Source organism: Cupressus sempervirens, chromosome 7 (genome assembly GCF_028749045.1).
Source record: "Cupressus sempervirens isolate cs-2001-9-10 chromosome 7, ASM2874904v1, whole genome shotgun sequence".
NCBI lineage: Eukaryota > Viridiplantae > Streptophyta > Pinopsida > Cupressales > Cupressaceae > Cupressus > Cupressus sempervirens.
In genome coordinates this window covers 623018537-623038241 of record NC_143124.1, presented here as the reverse complement: position 1 = coordinate 623038241, position 19705 = coordinate 623018537, and positions in this window count along the sequence as shown.

Here is a 19705-nt window from a genome sequence, read left to right as displayed (position 1 = left end):
AGGATCATGGAAGTCTCAAATAACCACATCATGTGGTGTGAACTCAACAGTCTTTCCAAAGCCAAAATGACAAATCTGAAAGACAGACAGGATGTTCGTAGAAATGGTCGGAACCCAGAGAACATCTTGTAGTGAACCACCTTCTAAAGAGATAGTTCCTGAACCTATGACTGAAAGTTGTGTAGAATCACCAACTATAATTTGTGTAGTAACACTCTGAGTAAGTGAGGTAACCAAATTAGGTGAGCGTGTCATATGATGTGAAGCTCCAGAATCAAGAATCCAAGTAGTTGTAGAGGACAATGCTCGTGCAAAAAGAGCATGTCCTTTCCCTGAGGGAGGAGGTGGTGGCTTTGGAGAAGCAATAATATAAAGACGTTTCCAACACCTAGAAACTAGATGTCCTTCCTTACCACAAAAACTACAAGGATCACTTGTAAACTTCTTAGTCTTGGAGAAAGACTCACCAAACTTAGAAGATTTACCCTTTTGAGAGGGTTTTCAAGCATTTGATTTAGGAGTAGGCTTGGAGGAACTCTCACCACCTGTTGAATCTATTTTGGGCTTTGGTTTTTTCTTTTACTTCCCTCTAGATGTATGAGCAACCAATGCATGTGTCTTTGAATTGGAGATAGTATCCAACTGTGTAAGCTTGGACTACTCTCTAGCCAATCAATCACAAAAAACCTCAAAAGTGGACATGGTAAATTTGGGACCCAAGGCATCCATAGTGGAATGGAAGGTAGAAGAGAAAATTTGAAAGTTTCCTCGAAGCTTGGAGAGAATCAGGTAGTTGCACTCCTTATCTATCTTCTCTTTCCTGCATCCCTATAACAAAGTCCTCTACTATTTGAACCTCATAAGAAAGTCCTCAATAGAGGGGATAGCATTGGGTACAAGAGAAGTAAGCTCTGCCTCAATCTAAAGTACTATGAACTCATTGATGGTGCCAAACAAGTCTTTAAACTTGTCCCACATTTCTTGAGGAGATGAACACTCTTCAAGATAAAACTATGAGTTGTCTAAAAAACTCAAAGAAATCAGACCGATGGATTCATCCATCTTATTCCTATGTTGTAAAGTCTGGTATTGACTCTGAAAAACTGGTTGCACTATATGTAGACAAGACCACAAACCCTTTGACAGAGAAGCTATTGGATATGGGTTTTCCATGTATGATAGTTGTGTGGGCTTAGAAGTACTAGACAAGAAAAGGTTTATTTTAGAAGGGGTTTTTTGAAATTTTCTGATATGCTAATATAATAATAGAAAGTAATATAGAAACACCACCCACAATGCAAATAATTGACCCCCATCTTACAAAAGGAAAGCGTAAATGAGAAAAGACAAAAATAGCTTCAGATGTGAATCACAAATACCTAGTAGAAAATACTGGTGAAATGACAGGGAATCTAGAAAGTGCTCAAGAAGAGCTTTTCAACACTTTTTCAAATCAAAAACTGAAGCTATAACGAAGAAGTTATGCCCCTCAGAAGATAGAAGTCATCAATAGACTTCAAGTACCAAAACAGGTACCAAACTAGAAAAAAGTCTCAAAAACACCTGATCCATCATCTCCCTCTTAGAACCAACTTTCTGGCACTTCTTTTGTATCAAAAAAAGATCGTTGTATGCTCGAGATATCGCAAAAAGAAGACAACCCCCTGGAAATGCAAGAAAAATAATTCTTTTAAAAATATATAGATATATATAATAATGCACCACTACTGGTTGAGCAATGGTGGTGGTCCAGTGGCGGAAGGCGACACTATCATTGGTGGTGGGGCCATAGTGGCTTGGTGGTGCAGCAACGATGAAGGAAGAGGCTAAGTGGAGCCTCGTGGCAACGAGACAGAGTCTGGCTATAGCGGCGATGGCCAGTGGTGGCAGGCCAAAGAAAGAGAAGCAACAGTTGGAAAAGTAACGTCAGGGGCTAGGAAAGTGAAGTGACAGTACAGCGGTGCTAGAAGGCACAACTCGTGCCAAAAAATGGGTCTACGGGCCAAAAAATGACCTATGGTCAGTTCTTTAATTTTTTTAAAGTTTTTTTTTTTTAAATTACATTGTAATGCATACAGGAGGTCATACGACACTACTTGGCAAAAAAAATTTGCCTCCTAGATCAAAATTGTCCAAAATGGATGAACTTTATATGAAAATGGGAGTTTTGACACCTTCAGAGTCCATTTGTAAAGTTTGTTTGGCCTCAATGTGTTCCAAAAATTAGAGACCCCCCTATTTTCACAAAAAAATACCTAAAAAACTCTAGATCTATTCTATCAAACCCTCATTCTCCCTTTTTCTCCAAATATTGAACAACCTACAATAGATTTGACTTTGAAACTATGAAGGATTTGAGCAATACAAATCCATAAAGCCCAAAGAATACCTGCATGTAAAAACTGTCACAAAGAAGAAAAAGACAAGAGGAGGCAAGGGTTTTTCTCTAAAAATATGGAAATTGTATTCTTAGAAACAAAAAAAGATATTAGATCATTACAAACGATCTATCCTTATAGAAGGTGATTGAAACTCAAAAAGGGTAACCTCAAAGGTAAATATTATTTAATAATTACTAATTAATTATTAAATGAGAATGCAAAAGTGCATAAAGTAAGATTTTAAGAAGGTAGTAAAGAAAATTTAATAAATTAAATTAAATTAACGCTTTACTCTAACAACATACTTGAAGGTTTCTTCAACACATCTAGAGGTATTAGAGAGAGACCTAATCTCTCCTTTCCTATTTATCATAATGACATAAGCATTTAGCAAATCAATAAAAAAGGTTCAGTCGGATGGGAAAATTAAAGGTATCACAGTAATAGAGGAAGTTCCTAAAATAACTCATCAACAATTTGCAAATGATACAATCCTTTCAAGAGAAACCATAATGGAGGAGGCTCAAAAATTTAGACAAATTAATAATACATGTATGGAAGTGTAAGGTCAAAAAGTAAATTCTAATAAGTCTGAGATATTTTTCTTAACATCTCTCCTAAATCAAAAAGAAATATATGTAATTCCATTGGGTATAGGAAAGGAAATTTCCCTTGTAAATATATTTCCATCCAATTGGAAAAAGGTGTAAGAGAAAGTAAAACATGGAAACTCATATTAGAAAAGATAGATAAAAAATTAGAAAGTTGGAAAAGTAAAGGGCTAACTACTAGAAGAATGACTATGATCAAATATGTCTTATCAAGCATCCCTACTTATCATATGTCATGTCTACCAATCCCAAAAGGAGTAAAACAACACTCAGATAGTAGATTAAAGAAGTTCTTTTGGCAAGGAATGAAAGGAAAAAGGAAACAAGCCTTAATAAAATTGGATAAAATATGTCAACCTAAAGAGTATGGAGGTCTTGGAATTAAGATTTGGATTTGGAAAAATGAAGCTTTAGGAGCAAAATTAATTTGGAGAATGTTTTGAAACCATGAAAGTAAATGGAAATTTTTTATACCATAAGTATTTGAATAACATAGATCCATTATCATTATTGAGAACCAAAAACCCTTCAAATGCTCTAGATCCTTGAACTTCACGATGCAATGTCGTCCTCTTATAACCAAAAATCTCACTTGGGATATTGGTAAAGGTCAAGAGGCTCTATTCTAGGAAGATTCATGAGATGGACTTCCTTGACTTGACAACTGTAACCTCCCAACTAATTTTAAAAATATTTTAATTCACTTGTGGGGTCATCATGTAAGTGATTATAAGCAAGTAAGCAATATAGAGATTGGAAGTGGAAATCCATTGAAGAAGCTAATTTTTCAAATCAAGATAAACATTGTTTTAACAATTTCTAAAAAATAGACAAGTTAATCATAAATATAGGAAGGATAAATTAATTTGGGGTACTTCAAAAAGTGGGAATTATAGTGTTAAAAGTGGGTATGAAATGATTCTTAACTCTTGAAAATGGGAAATGATAGATATCCCTCTAAATCTTTGTTGGTATGCAACATGTCTACCCATAGCTTGAAATTTTCTTTGGGGAAACTCTACAAGAGAGAAAACTAACAGTGGACATGTTCACCAAGATGGGCTTTGAGGGACCCTTAATATGCTCTTTATGTAAACATGAATCTGAGGTAGTTAAATATTTTTTTGTTCCAGTGCCCCTTTGCTAGGAAGTGTTGGCAATGGTTATACTAAAAACTTAACTAATCAACTGCATTCCCAGATTATTTAACCAATTTTCTAAATAATTGGTCTAAAAAAGGGTATTTTAGGGTCTACAATAACTTATGGAATATATCTTTATCTATAATTTTATGGGAAATTTGGAAGGAAATGAATAGAAGAATATTTACGAATGAAAGTATGGACATGACTTCATTTCTCAGTAAAGTAGAAGCATGCATTATAGAAGTTAAAAATAATAACTTGAGAAATTCTAACAAAGAAGAAGGGTTTTTTCTGAGTGGGATGAAAAAATGCACAAAAGATGGTTTAAGCTCATTAACAAACCTATGACCTATTCAAAAGCTAATAAACAAGCTAGTTTTGTATACAATGGGAACCTCCCCCAAAAGGATAGGCTAAACTAAATTTTGATGGAGACTCAAAAGGCAACCCAAGCCCTATAGGACTAGGTTGTATTATCCACTCTGATAAAGGCTTGTGCATAATATAATGATCCAAGCCTCTAGGGGTGCTATTATGTAATCTAGCAAAATTAGAGGCTTTAATCCAAGGATTAATCCTTAGTTTGGAATTGGATATAAGAAATCTAGTTATTAAAGGAGATTAACAAATCAATTTAAATGCATTAAAGAAAATAAGTATGCCAAATTGGATATTAAACTCTAAACTTGAATACGCGTTAAAGATAGTTGACAAATTTCAAGAAATGACAACCAAACACATATATCAAGAAAGAAATAAGGAAGCATATACGTTAGCAAACCAAGGAGTAGATGGTGAAGAAGTTAGATTGTGGTGACTGATCAAGAAAGTATTGTACATACTTCATAATTTGTGGGGTTCGGGCCGTGGCTGACATAATTTTTGGGTCGTGGACAACATTGTAGCCGACATATTATGGCTGACATATTGTAACCCTAAAATGGATAAAATACTTGTATAAAAGGGTTTAGGGTTAGGTATTTTTCATTATGTTGTGATGCGAAATTGCTTCTTGCGGCAGTATTGAGCTATAAGGGATTACATACTATAATCAAGTTGTAATCATTGGATTGTAATAAGATCAAACTTGCTGTTTGGTGGACGTAGCCCAGGGATTGGTTGAACCACGTTAAACCTTGGTGCCTTGTGTTCATTTCTGTGTGATCTATTATTTTCTATTATTGGTTATACTTGCATGTAGTTTTTTATTTTTGTCTGTGGTTTATTCTAACAAATGGTATCAGAGCGAGGTTGTCTTTCAGTTATCCTCTACAGGAAAGTCTTACGGTTAAGTGGGAGTCTCACGGTTGAGTGAGATCGATGGCAGATGAGGGTAAGCTGAGGGTTGACAGGTTTAATGGGCAAAACTTCCAGTTATGGAAGATGCAAATGGAAGACTATCTATATCAGAAGGATTTATGGAAGCTGTTGGAAGGAAAAGCCAAGAATCAACGAACTATGTTAGATGTTAAATGGGATCTTTTGGACAGAAAGGCACTCAGAAGCATTCGGTTATGCTTGGGACCATCGGTGGCATTTAATATTACAAAAGCAAAGATGACAAAATATTTGATGAAAACCCTAGCGACACTATATGAAAAGCCCTCCGCTTCAAACAAGGTATTTCTCATGAAGCATTTATTTAATATGAAAATGGTAGAAGGTGGATCTGTTGCAGATCATTTAAATGATTTTAATACTATTACTAGTCATTTATCTTCTGTGGGTATCAATTTTGATGAAGAAATTAGAGCTCTCTTGATTTTGTGTTCTTTGCCTGAAAGTTGGAATGGCTTGGTAATGGCGGTGAGTAATTCTGTTCTTGGATCTAGTACCCTAAAATATGATGATGTGATCGGTGTTGTTTTGAGTGAGGAAACTCATAGGAAATCCTCAGGTGGATCTACGTCAGGAAGTGCTTTGAATGCACAAAGCAGAGGCAGAACGACTGAGAGAGGAAGTAACTCTGGAAATAATGGGAAATCAAGAGGAAAGTCAAAGGGGAAGAGGTCTCAATCAAGAGGACCAAACGATTGCTGGTACTATGGGAAACCAGGTCATAAAAAGAAAGATTGCTAGAATCGAAAGAAAAATGAAGGAGATAAATCAGATGGAGACAAGGAGGCAAATGTGGTAAGTAACAAATCCAAAGAGGATTCTTTGCTTCTATCTTTAGAAAGTGTTGATGATTCATGGGTTTTAGATTTTGGTGCTTCATTTCATGCTACAACTCATAGAGGTTATTTCATTGATTATGTCCAAGGGGATTTTGGGCTTGTTTATTTGGGGGATAATGAACCTTGTCAAATTTTTGGAAAGGGAAAAATTAAGATTAAGTTGCAGAATGGGAATCATTGGCTGCTACATGAGGTAAGACATGTTCCAAGGCTAAGTAGGAATTTAATTTCAGCAGGGCAACTCGGTGACGAAAGTTGTGTAGTTACTTTTAATGATAAAAATTGGAAGGTTTCAAAAGGTTCCCTTGTAACAGCAAAAGGTGTGAAAGTAGGCACCTTATATCTTTGTACAAGTCATATTGTTCCTTCTACTTTGATTATTTTCAAGAAAAATGAATGTTCAGGAACAATTGCTGCAGTTGAGCAGGGAGAACAAATAGCTGCTGTAGATTCTGATACATCACTGTGAAACAATAGACTTGGGCACATGAGTGAGAAAGGTATGAAAGTACTTCATTCAAACAAAGTTTTACCAGGTTTGAAATGTGTTAATATGGATTTCTATGAAAGTTGTGTGTATGGAAAAAAAAAGAGAGTGATTTTTGTAAAGACTAGGAAGGAAAACAAAAAGGAGAAATTAGAGCTTGTGCATATAGATGTATGGGGACCAGCTCAGGTATCTTCCCTTGGTGGCTCTCATTATTATGTTACATTTATTGATGACGCAACTAGAAAAGTATGGGTTTATTTCCTTAGACAAAAATCTGATGTATTTCAAACTTTTAAGAAATGGAAATGCTTGGTTGAAAATGAGACTGGTAAGAAATTAAAATGTCTCTGATCTGATAATGGTGGTGAGTATTGCAGTCATGAATTTGAAGATTATTGCTCCACTAATGATATTTGTAGACAGAAAACTGTTTCAAGGACTCCATAAGAAAATGGAGTGGTTGAACCTATGAACAGGACTATAATGGAGTGCGCAAGGAGCATGAGGTTGCATGTTGGGTTGCCCTTACACATGTGGGTGGAGGCTATCGATATTGTAGTATATTTGATTAATAGAGGTACCTCTACTCCTTTGGGTTGTGGTATTCTAGAGGAAGCATGGACTAGTAAGAAGGTGAGTTATTCATTTCTCAAGACCTTCGGTTGTGAAGCTTTTGTTCATATAGACTCTAAAAATAGAACCAAGCTAGAAGCTAAATCAAAGAAATGTGTCTTTGTTGGATATGGCATTAATGAATTTGGTTATAGGCTTTGGGATTTTGAAAATCATAAAATTGTAAGAAGCTGGGATGTCATATTCAATGAGAAAGTGTTGTACAAGATCTGTTGCAGCAACATGAGAAGAAAGAAGATGATTATGTAGTGCTGGATGATACTCCAAAAGCTGATGTTCTATTCATTCCTCATGATGTGCAACAACCACAACAAAAAATACCACACACACCAATGAATGTTAGACGGTCAACAAGGCAAATTAGACCTCCATAAAGATTTTCTCCCTCTTTGTATTCTATTTTACTTACTGATGCTGGTGAACCTGAAAGTTATGATGAAGCTGTGCAGGTGGATACTAAGATTCAGTGGGAGTCTGCAATGAAAGATGAAATGGACTCTTTGCTGAAGAATAAGACATGGGATCTATGCAAGTTGCCTACAGGTAAAAAAGCTTTACAAAATAAGTGGGTTTACAAGTTGAAAGAAGAGGAAGGAGGTAAGAAAAGATTTAAGGCCAGGTTAGTTGTAAAAGGATTTGCACAAAAAAAGGGAATTGATTTTGACAAGATATTTTCTCCTGTTGTTAAAATGACTTCTATCCCTACTGTTTTAAGTCTTGTGGCTATTGAAGATTTGTATTTAGAGCAGTTGGATGTTAAAATAGCATTTCTTCATGGTGATTTGGATGATGAAATATATATGGCTTAGCCACGGGGATTTGAGGTCAAAGGTAAGGAGAACTTAGTGTGCAAATTGAAGAAAAATTTATATGGCTTGAAGCAAGCACCTCGGCAATGGTATCTGAAATTTGACAGGTTTATGCATGAGCATGGCTATAACAAGTGTCATTCAGATTATTGTGTTTATTTTAAGAGGTTGGATGATGATAGCTACATTATTTTATGTTTATATGTTGATGATATGCTTATAGCTGGGTCTAACATGGATCATATTAAGGGGCTAAAATGCCAGTTAGCACATGCATTTGCTATGAAGGATTTGGGGGCAGCAAAACAAATCCTTGGTATGAAGATTTGTAGAGATAGGAAGAATAGAACATTGACGCTATCTCAAGCTGATTATGTTGAGAAGGTGTTGCAACGTTTCTCTATGGAGAATGCTAAAGCTATCAACACACCTTTACTTGGTCATTTGAAATTGACTAAGGAGATGTGTCCTAAGATAGAGGAAGAGGAGGATAAGATGTCCAAGGTACCCTATGCTTCAGCTGTAGGAAGCTTAATATATGCTATGGTATGTACTAGGCCAGATATTGCACATGCAGTGGGAGTTGTTAGCAGGTATATGAGTCATCCAGGATTTGAGCATTAGAATGTTGTCAAGTGGATTCTCAGATATTTGAGAGGAACATCCAATAAGTGTTTACACTTTAGGGGCTCTACTACTAATTTATAGGGCTATGTTGACTCAGATTTGGTAGGGGATATTGATACCAGGCGGAGTACTACAGAAGATTAATGCTCTATCCACTACAGAGGCAGAGTATGTTGTTGCTACAGAGGCAGCCAAGGAGATGATATGGATTCAGTTCTTCTTGGAAGAATTGGGACATCCTCAAAAGGATAATTATTTGTTCACAGATAGTCAGAGTGCCATTCATCTTGCAAAGAATTCAGCTCTGCATTCAAAGACCAAACACATATAGTTGTGATACCATTTCATTCGGTCAATTTTGGAGGATGGACAGTTAAAGCTAGAGAAGATCCATACAAATGACAATCCAGTAGATATGTCGACAAAGGTTGTAACAAGGGAGAAGCTGAACTCCTCTTCAGCTTCGGTTGGTTTTTTCGACTGAACATGAATAAAAGAACGACAGAGTCCAGGTTGGTTTGATATATGGCCGACATATTGTAACCCTAAAATGGATAAAATACTTGTATAAAAGGGTTTAGGGTTAGGTATTTTTCATTATGTTGTGATGCAAAATTACTTCTTGCGGTGGTATTGAGCTGTAAGGGATTACAGACTATAATCAGATTGTAATCACTGGATTGTAATAAGATCGGACTTGTTGTTTGGTGGATGTAGCCCAGGGATTGGGTGAACCACATTAAACCTTGGTGCCTTGTGTTCATTTCTGTGTGATCTATTATTTTCTGTTATTGGTTATATTTGCATGTAGTTTTTTATTTCTATCGGTGGTTTATCCTAATAGAAGATTCTCTAATAATGAACAATCAAATTAGTGAATGATCCTATAATTGTAAAAGTCCTTGATAGAATAATATAAGATAAAATCTTTAGGATCAAATATATTTCACATCTGGATTTGTCAATAGGGTGTGTTAATATTTGGTTAGTTTACTTTTCGCTCTAGGATGAACGACCCTTTCACAGGTTCTATGTAATAAGTAGGATTTTTTATGTCTTGAGTTATGGTGTCCTTTTTTCTTTTTTCTTTTAGGCCTTCTCTTTGAATAGCCACTCGCTATTAATTTAATTGTAATTTGTTTTTCTATTATCAAATTTCTTAGATGTGTATTTCCTCTTCTAGATTTAGGTTGTGTAGGATTCTTAGTTGCCTCTTAGTACAAGACATTGCTAATAGTAACTTTCCTAATAATTCAATTTTTACTCTACCCTATAATAATTTCAAATTTCAAAATTAGTTAAAGGAAAAAAATACTCTCCCTATTTATTAAGAAAAAATGTTATTTATAGAAATATTTTTGATTCAATGCATTTTTTATGTTTCACTATTACTAACTAGGATCTTAGCCAAAAGAAAGTATGCAGGAAAAAACATCTACTGATTTGGATTTCAAACTTTGGAATTGTGAGGACATAATAAAGCATGAAATCAAAAAAGCAAATAAGCTTCAAAAAGAAGTTTAATAATGAGAATGCAAGTCAAATTCCAATAATGTAAAAAGGAGATAGATCGAAGATGCAATAATGATGTACTAAGTTTTGTCTCTCATGTAAGAGAAGGTATGCCTTCTCAAAGCACTTTTCTAAAAAATAGATAGGATGTTCTATCATAGGTTAGACTAGGGGTTTTCTTCCCCATTATTTTTCCCCCAGTACCTGCACTTTGAATGGGGGAAAACATCAATGTAAAGTTTTAGAACTAATAAATATTGGCAAAATCCTTTTATCGATAAAAAATAATTAGTATTAATATATTATTATTTATATTAGTATTATATTATATATTAGTGTATTAAATAAGTTAGTAAAATATTATTATTGTGTGTGTGTGTGTGTGTGTGTGTGTGTGTGTGTGTGTGTGTGTGTGTGTGTGTGTGTGTGTGTGTGTGAGAGAGAGAGAGAGAGCCCATCTTTTTTGTTGAAAATTTCTCAATTATTTTAATTGCAAGAAGCAAGGAAACCAAGCACATGAATGTAGGTCAAAGGCTAGCAATACACTAGTTGCCTAGATTTGAAGGTCATTTCTATAATTGTCAAAAGTATGGACATAGAGTTCAAGAATGCAAATCCAAGGAAAAATCTAACTGGACATCCAAGAAACAATCATGCATCCAAGCAAGATAACACTCATAATTGGGATTGTAACACATGGTGCAATTGCCATTATTGTGGTGAATATAGACATATTGCAAAAAAATGTATCAGGACACATTTTAGAGGCAAATCTAAAAGTTTGATGAATGGAAGCCTAGTTTGCTATAGTTGTCACAAGATTGGACATGTGAGCAAGAATTGTAGGACCCGAGCACCAACACCTAGAAGTAAACACAACAAAGGAAAAAGAAAGGTTGATGTAGCTCAAATAAGGAATGAGATGAATCAAACTTCAAAAAAGAAGGAAGCAAAAAGTAGTAGTGGAACTAGTGAAGCTGAGGTCACCCAATCCAATGGATCAGGTGATCATACTACCATTAACTAAGTTAAGAAGGTATGTAGGGAACAATACATTTGAATGATACATATTACACCAGTTCTTAACATAATATATGTCTAAACACCATATCTGCATGAATTAAGATGCACTATGATAGATTTGAGGTAAAGAATCAAGTAAAGAGCTCATATGGATAATAGATACTGAGTATCAGTGTTGACGACTATAGTGAGTGAGTATCGCTATGTAAACCGTGCTCCCATACAAACTGAGCTAATATGTTGGCCAAGCTAAGCATGGAAATGGTAATGAAGACTGAGTGGTGGTTATGATTGAGCAATGGAAAGAAGGTATTGTGAACAAAGTTTTATGTGAAGGCTAAGACAATATTATTGCACATGCCAGAGTTTGAAGCATTTATTGAAAACCTAATTTGACCTTTTGAAGATATATATCAAACTTTGAAGATCATTTTCATTTACCAGGTGATTTTGAACTTAAAAAGAAATTTAAAGGCAATCAACAGAGCAATTTTTGCAAAAGACTATGTGATTCTACAACAAGTCATCGAGAAATTGCAAAGTGAGTTAGGCTTGTGAACCAAATTAAGTTATCTTGTGAAGTTGTTGAATTTGTTTTGAAACCCTAATTTGAAAATGGCATCATTTTTACCCAGTACTTACAAGGAAGTTTTGAAGGATGGTAATGCACAGATTGTAAGGAATGATCAATTCCCCCCATAGAAATTTAGGGCATATCCAGATGTTGCGATGACTAGAGATGCATTAGGTGCTCTATCATCAATTCCTCTAAATTCATTATGGTGCATGATGTTTTCTCATGCTATATGTAGGGGATATTGGAGATTTTGTACTTAGAAACACCTACGACAAATTATGTGAGAATAGGGTACTAAAAGAGGAGAACAAAATTGTTGGCGAGAAAGGGTTTACCCATGCCTTAGGTTTTCCAAAAGTTTTCAAAGTTGAATGGATCAAAATTGTTCTAAGCAGGGTACATGATATAAAATTGTTGTTGGAGAGTGGACTAGGGAAACTTTAAAAGGTGATAATTTATTGAGTGATGCGGTATCCTACCCTAGATCGAGTAAAGAAATTGCATTGCTGATCAAGAAATGTTATTGAAGAACAAACAAAGGCCAAGTGGAATGACGGAGGAATGTTGATAGATGACATTAAAGATCCTATTTTTGAATTCGTAGCTCATGTGATAGAACACAAATTCTATCTAATTAAGCTGACTAAATAGTGTGTCATGCATTGTAGTGGACTTGGGACACAATATTACGAAGAAAGACCATAGTTATGACCTTGCCAAGCTACAATTGATACAATTAGCAAAAAATCTTGGAGCAATCAGGATAGTGAAGAACACATCATGTAAGTTTGGATCACTCATTATATGCATATTTTTCTATGTGCAAAATTCATTTCCAACTGTAAGTATTGTTGTGTGGGATAAGTCCAGGCAAGTGGCTGAGCAAATTAATTATTTCATTGAACAATTGGGAGAATTTTTTGAGATTATTTTGGATAGATATTTTGAGGATTTTAAGGGGGAAAATGAAGAAAAAATTGACGATGTAATGTCCCCTTTTGGGACATTAGAAGATTTGAAGTCATATTCTTATAATATCAAAAAAATTCTATGAGAGCATGAATAAGAGGGTCAATTTAATATAATAAGGTGGGCTAAAGGTGACAAGGAGGGATAAGATGAAAATCTAGGAGGGGAGTCAAAGAGTCACAACTTTGTGGATTAAAAGGAGAGAGGCTCTTTCATTCGAGATGCTTGGTTTATGATTCAGATTTCAGTTCCTCTCTTGCGAGAGTTATTCAGAAAGCTTTAACTTTCATGCTAGGGTGAGGATCTATCCCCTCGTGCCGATAGGTAGTGGAAACAAACCCATTATCTGCAGAGATGTCACGTCAGGTGTCTTGCATGTGCTTACAGGTTCTTTTCTTTGTATGCCAAATCTGACTGTTAATCTATGTTTAAGATTGGACTTTGAATACTAGTTATTGTATTGTTGTTGTATAATGCAATAACATACTTTAAGTCTTTTACGATAACTTACTGGTTTTTTATATTGTTGGTTTGTAATGTGATTTCATAGGTTTGATTTATGAATATTATATTCAAGAAGATACTAATAAATATCTATTGGGGATATTTCCTATGGTTTATATTATTGGTTTAATAATATGACTTCATATGTGTATGCTCTAAATATTATCTTTGTAGGGTCCATTTGCCGTTGCACCAAAAACCATGACTGTTAGTGAACATGGAACACCACATAATTAACCACCTGTGGGCAGGGGAGCGCGTCGCATCACCCAACAATCTCCCCCTCGAGGTGCATACTAAGTGCTTACGCAGGTCAGGAAGGCACCAGGGAGATTTGAACCCATGACCAAGCCAAAACCAAGCTCTGATACCACTTGTAGGGCCCATTTGCTGTTGCACCAAAAACCATGACTATTAGTGAACAAGGAACACCACATAATTAACCACCTGTGGGCAGGGGAGTGCGTCGCATCACCCAACAATCTTAAGAAAGAAATCAAGTCAGTGTCAATTTGGGATATTTCAGTGGTATTAGAGTTGGTCTTCCTACCAACCTATGAAGTTTAATTCACATTGAGGTGATGCATATTTACATAATACACAATGATTTTTCATAACAGTTTTTGGGCATAACTCCAATAGTGGTTTCTGCGAATGAAATGAGGATACAGGCAAAAATAATATAGGAACAAAGAGATGGGAGATGCACCCTATTGATGCTTCCTATGTAGTTACTAAATAGTTAGTAGCTCGGGTTCGTATTCGATTTGACTGGGCTATGATTTTTATTGTTCTTAAGGGTGATGAAAAAAAAATACTATGTTGCTATTCAGCTAACAGTACATCTAGAAAGTCTATAACCTATGAGCGTTTGTAAAGGGAACTTGATGTTTTATTCGAAGAATTTGGAGTATTGCATGGATTTTATTTGAAAGTGGCCACTTTTGCAATTCCAACCTTTGTTGAGTTTATGTGGATACTATTTAAGGAATGGAGTCTATGGACTTTAATTGGGGTTCCATTTGGAGCTTTCAGAATAGTTTGTTGTCAATTATGGAATTCAAAAGTGGTGTTTGTAGCAAGGACTTGGTATTTAAGGAAGTTTACTCATATTTGCAATGATATCATGGTTCAGGAAGGCTTTGATTTCTTATAGGCTATGTTCATGGATAAGCTATATGACTCGACATGTTTCTTGGAATGACAAATACACACACAAGAAAATAAAATTAAAAATTAAAAATTTAGAAGGCTTACATCAGAGAACTTGATTTATATACACATTGATATTGAAATCGATGGACAACATTTAAAGGATGCATCCAGATTCTGAGATTGTAGTTTTGCATGGAGGATGGTTAAAGATATGAAATATCCTAGGAATTTGGTATTACCTATCATTCCATCACTTTGTGTCACAGAGTCTAAATTTATTTAGCCATCATTTGGAGTATATAGTTTCCTATAGAATGCATGATAGTTCCATTAAAGATTTAGGGCAATCAAATGGTTGAGAAGGTTCCAATGCCAAGCGCTACTTGTAACAATTTCCCAACTCTTGGAAACATAGCAATATTTGTTGGATTTTTACAATCAAGAGCATTAAACATTGATACATATTTGGAAAGTTGAACCCAGCCGCCTGGTAATGGATGCCACCCATTAATATGGTTTGGATGATATGTGGGATGCATACATTAATACAAGACTATCAAACACTTGAAGTTAAATAGCTTAGCATAAATTGATTGCAAGGAATATTTGGAATGTAATGACACCCACTCAAAATTCATTTTCATCGTTACTCTCCTAGAAGAATAGTCTTTGAAGGAGAAGGCTAACTGTCATGAGGAGGGATGAGATGTATCTAGATGCAATAGTAATTTGTTGCCATTATGAGGATGTTTTGGTAGACGCTAATTGAAATGTAACATCCTAGTTGATGATATTATTGGGAATAACTGCATAACCTTCCCTTGGTTTGTCGTGAATGAGTGAAGGAGGATGCCACATTTTTGGGTTATCAAATAGGTAATACAAGACAACACCAACTAATTGTTCATTGTCAAATTTTAACACTAGGCATGAGTATAGTGTCTAGAAGCCAGAATAGATAATGGTTGGGTAATTAACATTCTCATGAGATTTTTCCAATCGATTTGAATCCGGTGGAAATATCATGCATTAATTTTGTTTATGTCAACCCATTATCTATAGTATTCAATTCATCTGGATTGGAGAGAATAAATTCAGTGAGCTTCCCAGATTAATAATTGGCACTAGTACAAAAACAAAACAAAAAATAGTGTTGATTCTTACCTAAAGAACACTCTCGTCTCTCAAATTTTGGTTGTTGCTTCTGGAGGTCAAGGAGCTCTTCTTGCTTCAATTGTACATTTTGAGGAGAAGTGTGATTGCCATTGAAAAAGGGTTTGTCATGTTTAAACCAAATAAGTCTAGTGATACAAGAACTAAGGGCACAAAGGTCTTGGATACCAGAGTTTCATCAGAATTTTAGGCCATCCTCAAAGTCAAGAGTATATCCCTATTGCAAAAAATAACAATACTTCATGGATTTAGTATAGCAGGGGAGCTAAACTTGGAAATTATATTGTGGTGTGTATGTGGGAATAACCCCAACCAATCATATGGATCACTATATCATTAGGGGTACTGCCACAATCTGGTGATTATTGGAGAAAGATTTTTTTCAAAAAATAGTGTTGTTTCATACAGAAATGCACTCTGCAAACCAAAGACCCATCATGGTTAGCTTGAAATTGCAAGAGAAGGAAAAGACTTTGCAGCAAATAAAAGCATTATGAGGTTTGGAAATCTCTCTAAAATGGTAAAATTTGGAAATCTTGTGAATTAATAGTTACATTTGGAAGCAATATAGGTGGCCCTAAAAAAATTTATTCACATTATACTTGGATGTTATGCTAGAAGGTACAAAAAAAAGTCTTCATTTGTATTTTGGATAGGGAAGCACTGCCTGAAGTTGTTGGTGGAAGTCGAGTTTATGACTGGAAGCATGATTCGGTCACACATTTAGAAACAAGTGGATTGAGCTATGTATGCAACAATTTGAGCATATAATGGTGGGTCTCATTATATTAAATTAGGATTGTAAGTCGCCTATTCAAGTCAGATGACTAGCTCATTTTTTTTTAGTCATATTATGTTCAAAACAACTTCATATTTCAACTCTAATTCTTGGGAATTAACTACAGTAAATTAACAAACTATTTAATTGATTCCTTAATAGGAAGAGAGTATTGTCTTGGGAATTGCTTACAAAATGCCTAATTGTAATACCATCAAAGGAGTTATGGGAAAGACACGAGATCTAGAAAAGGTCAGAAGAGATCTAGTTAAAGTACAACAATAAGTAGTCTAAAGTTCATAATGCGATGTAAGAATAGAGGTACTTGATATGTATGATGAGTACAACAAATTTCCTCCACAGATTTAGAAAGAGTTACCCTTTAATAAATACAAGGATTTCCATCCAAAGCTCCAAAACAAGTCTAATATGGGAAAAAGGTACTATGATTTGGCCTAGGATCTTCTTGCAAAGGATAGGTGCAAAAAATTACATGAGGATTCTTCAGCAGTCAAAATCTAGGTAATAAGTTGCTTAGAAAAAGAACAACTAACTACCAGATATTTACAACCTTCACATGATCATGTGATAGAGGTTAATAGTGGCCCAAGTTTCTATGTTGGTGATTTGGAGGTTAGCCTTGAAAAACTTGTTAATGGGGTTGATTGTACTCATAGTGACGACATGTCAGGGCCTTTGTATGATGACCCATTAGTTTCTTATATGCATGACATTAACTCCAATGAATAGTCCAAGATGATACTATAAGACAATGAGTTGTATCAACATGACAATAGTGAGATGTAGGTCTTAAAGAACCAGATGAAGATTAGTGAAGCCATGGTTGTGGCATCTTTGATATGTTATGAAAACACTCAAAAGTTGGTTGAGGAGCTCTATAGGAAGGCCCAAAGGGAAGTGGAAGAGATTGGCTTGTTGCTGATTTGTAGGTAGTCAAAACAACTCTTGAAACTATTAAATCTGATTATTTGTGTTTGCTTTCTAATAGGTATTATATTCTTAAGGCTGTTGGAATATACGTCGATCAGTTGAATAAAGAACGAAATAAGATTAAGGAGCTCTGCAGGGAGCTTAAGTATGCTCATGAGGCATTGGATGATACTCTATTTTCCCTTCAGGAAGCAGAAAATCAGATTAGGATCATGAATCATCTTTAGGAACATGAGGCTAAGGAGAGGAAAGATTTTTTCTAAGAAGTAATTGACAAATTTGATATCATTCAACAGACTTACGACTTGGACTGATGTCCCAAAAGACCAAGTACCAAAATTTCATATCACATTCAGCTTGTACACAACCCCATGTTTGAAGTAGATGTTGATTGGATTTTCAATAATCCCCTTTTTGAGATAAACAAGGGAACTCCTTTTGATTATCATGAAGAGGATGATCTTCAATTTAGAATATTAGATCCAGATACCAATCATAGCAGTGAATCTTGGTCACAAGAGGGGAATGGTGAATTGACTATTGTTGCTTGTCATTTGCTCAATCCAAATATGGTTCCTGTTTTCAACCCATATAGGAGTTGGATGGATTACATACATTAGCCATTGAATATATCTTGGTAGAGTATTGATGAGAGTTATGTTTCAATCACAAGGAACGATTTTTCAACTTCATTCTTATTTACAACACCTATGTACTCGGGGGTTCTCTAGATTGACAATGATAGTATGATATTTGATATGCCCTTGGTGTTGTTTTTAGCTTTTGAGCAACTTGTTTCTTACATCATCTATTTAGGTCGGTTCATTACCATCTACTAGGTTATACATAACTCCTTGATACATTTCTACCTCATTATATTAGTTGGTCATGACAATAGGGTTTGGGATCTAGGTATGTATCTATGGCTTGTTGAGGATTTTGTTATAGTTCTACTCATTTTGAGACTAGATGCGATGATAATTAGAGATATACAACCTATATATGAAATGATATTTCATAGATTAACATGGGATCTAGGGATCTGGTTGATGGATGGGTTGCAATTTGACACCTTGCTTCACAGTGTGGTAGGATTTATTTTTCAGATTGGGCTACAAAGCTACCTGCAGATTCATATGGGATCCTGGTACTAATTGCTTGAGGACATGCAATTTCAAGGAGGGGAGATTTTTAATGTCCCCTTTTGGGACATTAGAAGATTTAAAGTCATATTCTTATAATATTAAAATCTGTCTATGAGAGCTTGAATAAGAGGGGAAATTTAATATAATAAGGTTGGCTAAAGATGACAAGAAGGGATAAGACAAAAATTTAGGAGGGGATTTAAAGAGTCACAACTTTGTGGATTAAAAGTAGAGAGGCTATTTCGTTCAGGATGCTTGGTTTATGATTCATATTTCAATTCCTCTCTTGTGAGAGTTATTCAGAAAGCTTCAACTTTCATGCTAGTGTGAGGACGTAGCCCCTCGTATGAACAAGTAGTAGATGTAAATCCATTGTCTGCAAAGACGTCACGTCAAGTGTCTCACATGTGCTTACATGTTATTTTCTTAATGTGCCAAATATGACTATCTTTGAATATTGGTTATTGTATTGTTGTCATATAATGCAATAACATACTTTAAGTCTTCTATGAGAACTTACTAGTTTTTTATACTATTGGTTTGTAATGTGATTTCATATGTTTGAGTTATGAATATTATATTCAAGAAGAAATTGGTAAATATATATTGGGGATATTTCCTATGGTTTATATTACTAGTTTTATAATGGGACTTCAGATGTGTATGTTTTGAATGTTATCTTGAGAAAGAAATCGAGTTAATATCAATTTGGGATAGTTCAGAGGATTACCCAATCAATTGTTGACCACTATTATGATAATATTCATTTTATGATAGATACTAACTATACCTATGTACAAGCTCTATTACCAAGGATTACATGGCTAAGGCCTATACAATATGAGGTAAATGTACATGAGATAACTACAGTTGTGACAACTTTTTTGTCTGAAGAGATTGACAAGAATGTTGAGCCGTTCAACACAGATGAGACAACAAAGATAAAATGATGATGCAAACAAAAGTGCCCAAGATGGATAGAAAGAGAAAGAAAATGATTGCTATTCTTGATGGAAAACTTGGCAAAGGACCCCTACAAATTATT